We start from the raw sequence: 12,945 nt of genomic DNA, 5'->3' as shown, positions 1-12,945 counted from the left end.
GGGCAGTCGTCATTTTTAATAGGAAGTAGATTATGGCACAGAGTTCTTGACACAATCATTTGGTATGCCAGTAGATGAAGATGTTGGTAGTGTTTTTGAACCAGCTGGAGATGCTCCAGAATATGAGGCTATTTTCGAGGATGGGGTTGACAATCATATTGCAGTAGACTGATTCTTTTTAGTATAAATGATACTTTTGGCATGATTTGTGCTTCAGCAATCTCTGATTGTAAACTAGACTTAGCAAATAATATAATTGCAAGACTAAGAGAAATGGTTTCTATTCAAGGAGACCCAACACAAAGAATTGCAGCCTACATGGTTGAGGGTCTTGGTGCACGCATAGCATCTTCAAGAGAAGGGTTATGTCATGCTTTGAAATGTAAAGAACCACTAGATACTGACAACTTATTTGCAATGCAGATATTATTTGAAATTTATCCGTGTTTCAAATTTGGGTTCATGACAGCCAATGGAGCGATTTTTGAAGCCTTCAGGGAGGAGCAGAAAGTACATATTATAGATTTTGATATTGGGCAGGGCAGTCAATACATGAAACTCTTAGAGATTTTTGCAAAAAGGCCCGGTGGTCCTCCGCATGTACGCATAACAGGGGTAGATGATCCTGAGACTGTTAAATGCCCTATTGGGGGATTGAATAATATAGTTAAGTGGCTTGAACAACTTGCATTATCATATCGAATTCCTTTTCAATTTGTTGACATTCCAGAGAAAATTGGAGAGTTTGAACTTCAAAGGCTTGACATCAGACCAGAAGAGGCTCTGGCAGTCAACTTTGCATTCCAGTTGCATCACATGCCTGATGAGAGTGTATCAACAAGGAATCCCCATGATCGACTTTTAAGGATGGTAAAGTCTCTCAATCCTAAAGTGGTCATTGTAGTGGAACAAGAGAGACCAGATGAATGTTGAAAAGCATTGCCTCACCCGAGATATTGTCAACATAGTTTCTTGTGAAGGAGCAGACAGAATTGAGAGGTATGAGTTAGCTGGAAAATGGAGGGCTAGATTGATGATGGCAAGTTTCAATGGGTATCCACTTAATGCCTCTGTGAACGACACAGTCAAGTCACAGCTACAATCATACTGCAGTAGCTACAAGCTTAAGGAAGAAGGGGGAGCTCTATCTTTTGGATGGCTAGGCAGAACTCTCATTGCAGCATCTGCTTGGCATTGAGAAACTAGTAACTTATTATTGTTCTTGTACAAAATATTCTTATTATGATTTATAGACAACATTGTGGAGGTTGCATATGTCTTTGGCATTGACGTTGACAATTAATTTATATCAAAAAAATGTGCACAACAATACCAATCTTTTGATGGGAGCATTGAACCTGGCATCAAGAAAACATTGTCTTTGCTTTGTTGTGCAATCAGAGAAAGTATTAGGGAAGGCATTTACATATAATAAATATTTATCATGATGTTGATGCTTCTGAAAGTTAGTGATGGAGATATAAGTTTCTAAACAGTCAAGACTAGAAAGTACCATTTAATTGGGGCAATCAATGACAGGATCTAAGCAATCTACATGGTCACAAGCATACAGTCCTCTTTATGGTGGTGTGGCTTCCATTCCATGAGGATTTTTTTTGTGAGTAGAACCTTGGATGGATCCTTTATACACTGGCTTGTTGGGCATGAACTTCCTCAAGTCGAGATACATTATGCACAAGAATGTGTTGTATGGAATCTTACATGGCATCCGATGGGCCATATCCTCTACAGTAGAAGTACAATAGATGAATATCTATTGTACAGTAGATGGTGTTGGGTTCAGCACCTCAAGGTGTGCAACCAAGAGGGCCTCATCCTCCTCTTGCTCCACATCCATCAATTGCTTCATTAAGTCAACAAATGTTTCAGCAGATGCAACATTTCTTTCATCACTACAGCAACAACAGCATCAAATGATTCCTCAGCTTATTGGTAAATCAAAAAAATTTAGTTGGAAAGGTGAAGAAAATGCTTAAAATGACGAGGTGACTAGTATGGTGTGCAATTTTTTGAGAAAGATCTTATCTGTTATGGAGATTTTAATACATTGTTGTGTAGTCTTCTGAGACCATGACCACCTTGACATTTTGTATGGAATCTTTAGGTATTTTTGTATTGGGTGACGAGTTTGGGTTTTCTTTTAGGTTCTTTCCCGAATGAACCCTTGAACCTATTTTTATTTTAATAATATATATAGTGGCTCTGTCCATTTTTTACAAATATATATATATATATATATCTATATACTAAAAATTAATTTTATTTTCAAGTTGAGGAGTTTATGTTGTTGTTAGAGTTATATCGGTTTATGCTAAAAAGATATAAATATTTTTGTTACAAGAGTCTTATGTGACACTTGTACATTTATAGAGTTAAGACACAAAATATGAATCTAATAAATTAAAAATGAGTATATAACTATTTTTATCAATTAATATTGCAATAGTAAAATATCTTAATTAAATATAATTAAATTATTAAAATTATAATTATATGTAATATTATAATTACAATTAAATTCTATATTAAAAGATAAATGATGCTACTATGTGGTGCTTGTTAATAACTGATTAACACAAAGTGATTGCAATAGTATAGACTATGACAATTATTAAAAATAAAGATACGTTAAAATATCATGCAAGACCAATGAAAGTCTTCATAAGGGATTGACACAGCCATTTGAGTTTTATAATTATCTAATTATCCTTATGCAATTGATGAGCAAGGTATTGCAAACTTAATTGGATTCATATCTCATAGTTTATCTTGATGATATTGTTTATTAGCAAAATATGTGAAGAACATGTCTTGTCCTTGAATAGAGGTTTGGAAATTTTGAAGTAAAATTAGCTAATTTTGAATAAAGGGAAATCTCTTTTTTAAATAATTGATTGCTGCATTTGGGTTACATGGTTGGAAATTGTGAGATGGGGATAGTTCTAAAACTGAAACTATAATGAAATAGTTTAAAATGAAATGTTGGATGTATTTCACATATCATTATCCATATTGACTAATATAATGGGGGACAAAAACAAATTTTAATAGTGTAGACACTTAAATTTGTCCAAAACCTGTTCCTAGCCAATTAAATAAATATTCATTATTTATTTAATTCCCCTACCTTAATTAAATAAATTTTACTTTTATTTAATTATGTTTGGCTTTCCTTGATTTAAATAAACTAAGGTTTATTTAAATCCTAGCCTTCCCACTTGCATCCTAACCCATTCCTTTTAATTAAGTACTTCGTTTACTTAATTAATTCCTTGCCTAAACCCCCTTGGAATTAAATATTACATTTAATCCTATTTGAGCACATGGCTCCTACCTTTAACCCTCACCTAACCTCACTACTCTAACCTAACCCATCATGCTAAACCTACCCACTTCCTTAATCATGCTTGCTTTGCATAATCACCTAGCTAATCACCTTTTAATCCTAAGTGTGCTCACACATGTGTGAGGAATCCTCACACATGTGTGAGAGATGTTCACACTTTCCTCATCCCTCATGTCTTGCAGGTCTCTTGCACACTTGTCCTCTTGCATGAGAGTCAAGGTGTCTCACACATGTGTGAGAAGCCATGCCTTCTCACACCTCTTGTACACTTGTCCTCTTGCATGAGAATCAAGGTGTCTCACACATGTGTGAGAAGCCATGCCTTCTCACACCTCTTGCACACTTGTCCTCTTGTATGAGAGTCAAGTTGTCTCACACATGTGTGAGAAGCCATGCTTCTCACACCTCATTGATCATGTCACCATCAAAGGTTTCTCACACATGTGTGAGCATTTTCCCCCCTTTGAATGGTCAAAAACCCTAATCCATGTGGAGTCTACTTGGCCTCCACCTCATGGACACCTCATCGATCCTGAGAGATCCTAGCCCTTCATCTTGCCTTCAATCTTAACCGTCCGTTGCATCCATTTTTCTATAAAAGGAGAGCCCTCTCCTCATTTCCACAAGCACCATCTACCTCATTGTTATGTTGCTGGATTTGTGAGCAACCACATCCCATGAGTGATGAAATCATCTCCACTTGATGGTTTCATGAGGTTTGTATAATGGTATTTTGATAGTTTATACTCTTTTTTGTTTCATGTTACGTTTATGTCCATGTCTTCTTTCATATTTTGAGGTCTTGCATGATAATGTAGGAAGATGCATTAGTTGTTTAGTGTTATTTCCTTGGTTACATTTTTATGCAACACAAATAGGTGCTAAAGAAAAATGTGATCTTGAAGAGATGAAGAAGAAAAATACCATGGAACCAATTTTAGAATTGTTCGATCTACAAAAATATTTTGATATTGAAAATGATACAAGTAATTATGTCATGGATTTTTTCTCTGTTAAAGGAAAGAGATCATTTTTTACCATTCAAACATATTGAAAGGAGTTGTTTTAGTACAACACTCATGAAAAAGAAGGTGTATGCTATATTTTTTTAATTAAAAAATTTGAAACATTGTTTAATGAGAAAATAGATTATTTCAAGTGAGTCTTTAGTCAACTGGTGCATTTGAATGGTTCTAAATGAGCCCACTAGGGACCAAGTCTTGTTGAATGCATAGCTACAACACCATAGTGAATGAGGTTAGGATCGTGCCCCAGACGAATTTTAGTAGAATAGATACCCCTTAGTCCTTGACTTTTAGTCAAATCTATTCTTTGAAGATTCAACAAGAAAAAAGAAAGAAAAGAAACCATTGCCCCTACTAATTAAAAACCATTACAGTATTTACAAGTTCCAACTAAGCTAAAATAATCATACCACCACAAATAAATGATACTTTTTACAACAATTCTACCTATTGATACATAGTTGGCTTGTTGTTTGTGATTGGAAGTTTTTCAAAATAAGTATATATTGAGGATTGCAAGGAAGATAAAGCTTCCAATGAATCATATATAGAAGAAAATCAAAGTAAACACAATAAATATGAAGCTAAATATATTTTAGCCTCTAAATATTTTGTGTAAGATGGTGAAATTATGAGTCTCTAAGGAGTGTACCATGCTATAGAAGAGGTACATATATTGTGCAGTTGATGACTGTAGAGGGAAAACTACTTGGAAAATCATGGCAATATGTCTTTTGTTTATATGTCTATGTATATAAGAGGTTGTCATCTATGTAGTGTATTAAATCCAACTAATAGGAAATTTTCAGCAGTACAAATCATTCCTAGTGCTCAATAGACCGTGAGAGAGGAAGTCTAGAGTCTTCTTAGGTTTTTTACCAAAGACTATTCTTTGATGATTGCATCTTACCATTATGAATATTTTTTCTAAGATGTGCATTTTAATTGTTTGTAAGAAATAATATTCTTTTTAAGATAAATAATGGTATAAATACTTAAAAAGTATTAGCATTACTAATGTGAGTGCAACCAAAAAATGTTTATCACATTGAACAAGAATTTTGATAGATCTCAAGCACTCTTATTATATGGTTATTCATTCTTACACTAGTTTCTTCTTTTTCAAAAAAATTAGTCATTTTCCACTAATTCCACTTGATGTTCACTTATACAATTTTTAAAAAATACAATAAAAAAGAGGTTATGAGGTGAGAAAAAATGAATGAGCTCACCAAGAAGGTTAGACTACAAATAACCACCTCAAGGTTCAAGAAAAGTCTAATAAACTAAATAAGGTTGGTATTTTCAAAGCACAAGTTATTTTGCAACAATGTTTAGGGATATTTGGATAGTGAAATGTTGTAAGGTTCTTCAAAAACACAAACCATAGAAGTATGGTTTATTCCATATCATAGAATAGGTGGTGAATAATGCTTTTAGGCTAGACTTGCAATAATATATGAAACTACTCTTTACAAATAATATGGACTAGTTGGGAATATTTGAGTATTCACTACCTGATGAGCAGGTTGTTTCTATTTATGTCATCCATGATAATAAGGTTATAAACTATCAAAATAGTAAATATGAATTATGGTTGAATAGTTACAAAGGAATTCCAAGCAAAACATAGGGGGTTTCTAGAGGCGGAGTGGATTAAGAATTATCATAATTTTATGTGTTCTTGAAGTTTTGAAGACCAAAATCCTCCTAGTATGTGAGATATTATCTATAATTAATTAGCATTAGACCATTTAGATCATGTGCAATGTTAAAATCTTCCACATTCATATAGTGTTCCATCTAGTCATAATTTTAAGTCTCTATTAAAAGTATTTTGTAGTATGAAATATTGACCATGAGAATATAAATCACAATGCATGTCCCAGTAAATTGGTTACATTCACAATATATAAGGGAAAAAATAGAAGGGAAAATATTATATATAAATTTTAACCACAAAATACGATTTTTATCATGTAAATCGTAAAAGTAGGAATTATAAGACAAATATCATAATCATAAAGTATGAAAATATTATCAGTTGGAGCTACATCTCAAGGCAAAAGGTCAACCCCAACATGGGTCGGTGGAAAAATATGTGGCTTTCAAAGGAAAAAATTACCTATATAGGCATGTATGGCATTCTGGTAAAGAATATTTCCCTATTGTGGTTTCCAAGAGCATCAACACAAAATGGTCAATGTAAGACAATATGTTTGTAGTGATGAAATGGATCTAAGTAGAAAACAAGTGATATTGGGAAGGCATGATGTCCTTAATGTAAAAGATGTTTCTAAAGAAATGATAAGATATTGTAGGTACAAGAACTTATTAAGACACAAATTTTATAATATCAAAGGATGGAACTAACATAATAAAGTAATGTAAGTAAAAAATATCATTAAGGCTTGATTTTTCCATTGTGAAAAAGGTGGTTTGAAGTTTGATGTATCGACCAAAAAAATGAATATTATCAGCAACTCAAAATGATAACTTTCAAAATAATATTGGTGGAGCAATGCCAAAAATAGAATATATGAAATATGTTTTTGTTAGTGTATTTTACTTTTATGAGTTTCCTTTATTTTCCTTTCATTATTTTGTGTCTTAGTTTGAGTCATTACTCGTTTAGTAAAGGTGGTTTATTGTGTACTCTCATAGATTGATTGGTAGGTTTTTATATTTATTCACATGGGAAGTAAATTTTCCCATCACTAAGTGTTGCATTCTATAAATGCAACCATTAAGCTCTTATATAAGCATCTCTTTACAATGTATTTGCATCCTATTTTACTAATTTATTTGCATTTTTCATATATATTTTTATTTTCCATATATTGGAGTGCTCATTATGAATTTATTATTATGGATTTCCCTTTTTGTCAATATCTTAAGTGGTTGTATAGGAAACTATGAAATTGTTGCATGGTCATAAAACTTTTAGATGATCAAAGGCTAGTCCCTCTTCATGTTGAGGATCAAGGAGGTCAAAATATATGTTATTGTACATGTTTGGTTGGGTGAATTGTGGAGTAAATATAAGTTTAACATTATGTCCAAAAGTACTCAAGATAAATAGTTCTTTGTTATTTCATCCAAATCAATTATTGGGAGTTGATTCAACAAAGGTCCAAGTATGAATTTTGTATATGTCTTTATATTTCCTATTGATTTTTAAGCATTTTGGGTCGAATACAACATTCCCATCATATATAAAGTTTTAAAAAACTATAAAATTTTCTATTAAATTATCTAATTCATACAATTTTATTGGCATTTATCTATACCCACTATTTTATTATTAGTCAATTGGTAAAAGTCCCAAACTCATAAAATCAACTTGAAGCTAATTCAAAATGAAAGGAATTCACAAGAAGTGAATTTAACCAACAAACCAAAATAGATAAAAAGCCTTAAATAACTAGCAAGAGAAACGACCAAAAGATAGATTTAAGATACATAGAAACTAGATGGATGGGGATTTAACTTCCTTCTATTCTTGATTAACCTCCTTTGGGGTTTTCAAGAAAGAGCCCTTCCTATAGATGTGGGTGTATAATCAAGGCCAAAGTAGAAAGGTCGTATTCTTCCATATGAGGATATACATGCAAATTTGACTCCTCTAATTTTCTATTTTTAGCTTTTTTGTACTCTAATTCTATTGGAATTCTTTAGAATAACTGAGAGGGGGGGTGAATCAGTTATCCAAGGTTTAGATGTGCAAATAAAAATTTTCACAGCTTAGTGAATCCATATCCATAAAACATATTCATCATGCATGCATCAATTAGATCATATAATCACTTAAACTTGTAGGTTACTGTCAAATCAACTTTGCAGAAATGTAAGCATGAAACATAACAAATTAAATAACACATTTGACACAATAATTTTATGTTGAAACCCAATTTGGGAAAACCACCAGTAATATGCTACTCATTCTCACTCTTCTGAAGTAATGCCCTATAAAAGGCCAACCATGTTAAAGGTTACAATGCACATAATTAAATGTGGCTGAGTTAGAGGATTTCAATCACCCTATTAGGAGTGAGCCTTGTTAGAGGACTATAGACCATTCACTTGGAAAGTCACATAGTTAAAGGATTTACAAATGACTGTTAGGTCAACCTTAATCCAAAGGATTTACCCTAGACTGGTACAATGATTAGAAAGTAACAGTAAGACTTGATCTGATAACAACTTACAACACACTTGCAGATTATAGATCTTTGTTCCAGTCCTATATTCTACTTATCTTTCACACAATTCAGCTCTGATAGCTTGTTCACCCTTCAAGTATCCATACCCTTAATCCTTCTTGCTTTGCTTGCTAATAGCAGTCTCTTCTCTTTGGTCACTGAATGAAGCAATACCTTAGACTCCTTTTCTTCCTTAGGTTCTCACATATGACAACCTTTGCTTCTAACCAACCATCTCTATCAATAGAAAATTAAGATCTTTTGTTGTCCATCCTCTATCGTCCATTTTAGGGTTAGGTAGGATTAGGTAGGATTCAATGAATCTACCCATCTTTTCATTTTATTCCCTTCTAGAAACTTATCCTTCAATCCTCTTTGAATTTGCCTCAAAACGGTTCATCTTGAATTTTGTGCCACCAACTCATCAAGCTTATCTTCCACACACTTCACACAATCCAAGAATTCCTTATCGGCTCAGATTCATCGAATTCACAATCTTTCTCATAATGTTGACACTCGGCATTAACTTTCTTCTTATGCTCAACACAAACTGTTTTGCTCAACATCCACTATCAAATCACTCGGCATGAACTAAAGTTTCCTAGTGCTCAACATTAACAAAACTTTACTCAGCTTGCACTGTATTACTCAGCATACACTAAAATTTGACTTTGCTCGACTCCAACTAATTTTTTGCTTGACTTACACTAACTTTTCTTGGCACCTACTATGCAGAGTGTTAAGCCTGGCAAACTTAATTCGTTTTACTTGTTCCTTTGAACTTTAATCAGTGTATCCATCCTTTGCAACCTTAAGTAGATAATCAATGCACTATAACATCACTATCTTAACTGATCCTTGTACTCCTTTTCCATAACATAACTCAACCTTTCCTCTAGGTGCTCTTGTTACCTCATTTGATCAAATCTTCTTCATTAATCAAACAAATGATAGTACTCAAATCATCTAAGTAGTTGTCTTACCAGCAAGTAATAGGTTTGACATCAATAACAAAACAATGATTGAAACACATTATCATACTTGTATCAATTTGTTTTCAATAAATTTATCGTGAAGGGAGTTTAAAGAGGTCATCATCTTTTAACCATATATTTTCTAAAAGTTACAATTTCTAGAAAGTCTTAATTCTCCTAGTTTTGATTAGATTTAACATTCGCCAAAGCCAACAATATTTCTTGTTTCTCCATTTCTAATGAAAACGTGGCCTTCAATTCACAAACTTGATCCTTAATGATGTCTTAATTATCTAATATCATAGAAATTTTATCAATTTCTTCCCAAACACAATCGTCCACAATATCTTTAGCCTTAGTCTTCACAATACCTTTCATTTTATTTATATGTTTACTAGTCATATGAAGAAGTGAAATAAGTCATTTGATGATTGAATTATTAGGGTTATATAGGATGCACAATTTGTCCACCATAACCACTATTCTAAGGTAGCCAGGTAGATCATCTTTTGGGTTGGGGTTGTGGGAATTGAAAGGGGCCTTGGGATTACATTTAGAGGAATGACTAGTAGAAATAGGGGAAGAGGGGTTTTGAGCCTGCCCAATATTTTCAAGGAGGTATTTTCAAGGTTCCACTCTGACTTTGTTGACCAATAAGAGGTAGAATTCTCAGAGACAATATTCACATTTTTTCCAAAGGCTTTCAACTTATACTTGCTTTAAGGGTTAACCCTAATCATGCTAGGAGGAGGATTAACCATATTACAAGGGGAAACCCTTTTACTATCCTACCAGTTGTTGAGCTCAACAATAATGTAGGAATTTTAGGTTTGGCCTATGTGTAAGAACCAAATGAAATTTATACATACAGAGGATCATACCATGGTGCGAAGGAGGGACTTGTGGGTTTTGTATTTAATAATATATTGGGATTGCGAAGATAAAACAAAAAAATGGAAATTAATCTCAATGCAATACCAAAAGTGATTGAGCATAGGAAATAGGTGGGAGTGGAATTTTTTGAACCTACCTTTGAGTGTCATGAATTTGATTAGCACCAAAGGTAGATCCTTCTATTTACCTAAGATCTCTTCCTTGTTGAATTCATTTTAAAGTCATGGGGTTTGTTCACCATAGTCAATGAGTTTATCAAAGTCATGTTTATAATGGGCTTTAGAGTTTCTATGAAGGTGGTCCTTTTTTCTAGCAATTTAATAACAATAGAAATGGACTCAAACAAGACCACAAAGGAGATGCTATCGATGGTCGCTTTACTTGGCCCCAAGAATTAGTAAACTTGTCTAATAACTCCATATCATATCCCTTCATTCCTTCAAAATAACTGTCCATATGGCACACTTAAAGAATATGCCAAAGAGTGGTGGTGTGCTTCAATTATTCATTATTATCATGTTGCATTTGTATAAGGTCTCTATTAGCATGAATGTTGATGATATTTTTATGGGGGAGTATCCTATCATTTCCGAAGAACTTGAGAGATTGTTTCAATGATTACATGTTGCATTCATCGTAGTATTTGTCATTCATGTCAACATATTGAAGACTCGTAGAGTATCATATAGTAATTGAGACCATATGGTTCGCAGAGTAAAGATGAGGTCAAGCACATTTGGGGACATGTTCTAAAGAGTGTCCTAAGAGTTCTTGAGAAGTGATTTCTAGTAATCAGGTTATATCTCCTAACATGGATAAAATCTGATTGAGAAAAGTTAGATAGAGGTAGAAGACATCTTGATGATGATTTCAATGAGTGTGTGAAGTCCAAGATTGTGTGTGAAGATTTGTAAAGATTGTGAGTTGATTGTGTTATGTAATTATGAAAAGATGCAATGTAACGTGTATTGTTTTATCTTAAAGAAGTCATATTATAATTGTAAATTGGGAAAGCCTCAAGGCCAAGTCAATTATTTTGAGGACTTGGTATAAAGGAAGGTTTGTTTCCTTGGTTGCAATGCTAATGTGTATGTAATTTTTTGAAATGATATGTGAAGTATAATGCGAATAAGCAATCTAAGGGATTTGTGATGTGAGTTTGTGGATCCGATATTGAGATCTAAGAAGTATTTTAAGAGGATAGAGAAAGAGTATGAGTTTATGAGATCAATTGTATTTGATATTATTCTCCAAGGGATAATACATAGGCCAATTGGACAGTAAGTTCGGTGGTCTACCCTTGAAGTTGTTTGGACAGTAAGTCCTTATGCCTTCTACGTACAACTCCTAATAGGGTTCGAATATCCTCACAAAGATTCAAAGTCTCATAACAAGGACTAATATGTATTAAATGTATTATATTGGCTCCTAATAGAGTCCATCCTCTTACAAGGAACTTCTATATTAGTACATCATTTTGTGGGTACCATCCCCACTAGGGTTTCCCCTCTAATCAAGGGTTTCCCTAGTTAACATATATGGTGTTATTGTGTATGATTATCTTCTTATGGTTTCTATTTATATTGATCACATGTTTGAGAATTTATTAAAAAAAAAAAAAATTAAAGTTATTTTGATCAAAGAAATGACTCACCCCACCCCACCCCCCCCCCACCCCCCCCCCCCCCCCCAAGTTAGCTTGGTGAACCTTACTTTCTAATAGTCTCACCTAATGGATTATTTACAAGAATTCACATAGACAAAAAAAGAACTAAAGAAAATGAAGATGCCAAAAATATTTGTGAGAAAAACTAAATAAGTAATCCCAATTAAACAACTTACCATTGGATAATAATTTTCTCTTAACGCATAAGTAGTTAGGATAAATGTGTAGTGGGGAGTGGACAAACTTCCATATGTGGAAAGATCTTGATTATTGGCCTCACATGCCTCATAAAGAAAGTCTTAAACTTTGAACTAGGTTTTTAAGAAATTGGTGAATTAACTTATACCCATTAGCCTATTAGTAGAGTTATTCCCCTCATATAAGTTATATTGGAATCTCACATTATCCAATGTGGTCATCAAACCTTTTATTTTGAGGATTAAATATGTTATCTCCCATTCAATCTTATAAATTTCATTCAAAATCATTACGACTCTGATGACATCCCCTTGAATGATGTTTTTTTAACTGAACTATCTAGCCAATTCAATACCATGATGAGAAGTCACAAATTCAGTCTTATGTATTGTTTTGGAGCCCAAATTCATAGCATAGGCCAATAGAATTTTTCCTCTGTTATCTCCAATGAGACCACCCCCAACCTCCTTACTCGCGTTCCCAACCAAGGATCCATCAAAATTGAGTTTAATCCATCCTAGGATGGGGGAAGTATTTAACATTATCCTTAACTCCCAGAGGAGAGAATTGTAGGCCTCAAGGAAGAGGGAAGGCCCAAATTTATAGAAATATTCCAATA

The 12,945-nt window shown here is 33.3% G+C and overlaps 1 pseudogene; it reads left to right on the top strand.

The window, feature by feature from the left end:
- Positions 1–201: 201 nt before the first annotated feature.
- Positions 202–1,304, top strand: LOC149577664 (scarecrow-like protein 1; annotated as a pseudogene).
- Positions 1,305–12,945: the final 11,641 nt, after the last annotated feature.

The sequence above is a fragment of the Cupressus sempervirens genome, chromosome 1 (assembly GCF_028749045.1).
Source record: "Cupressus sempervirens isolate cs-2001-9-10 chromosome 1, ASM2874904v1, whole genome shotgun sequence".
NCBI classification, from domain to species: Eukaryota; Viridiplantae; Streptophyta; class Pinopsida; order Cupressales; family Cupressaceae; genus Cupressus; species Cupressus sempervirens.
The sequence above is the reverse complement of the archived record's forward strand: the minus strand, read 5'-3'. Positions and strand labels throughout refer to the sequence as shown.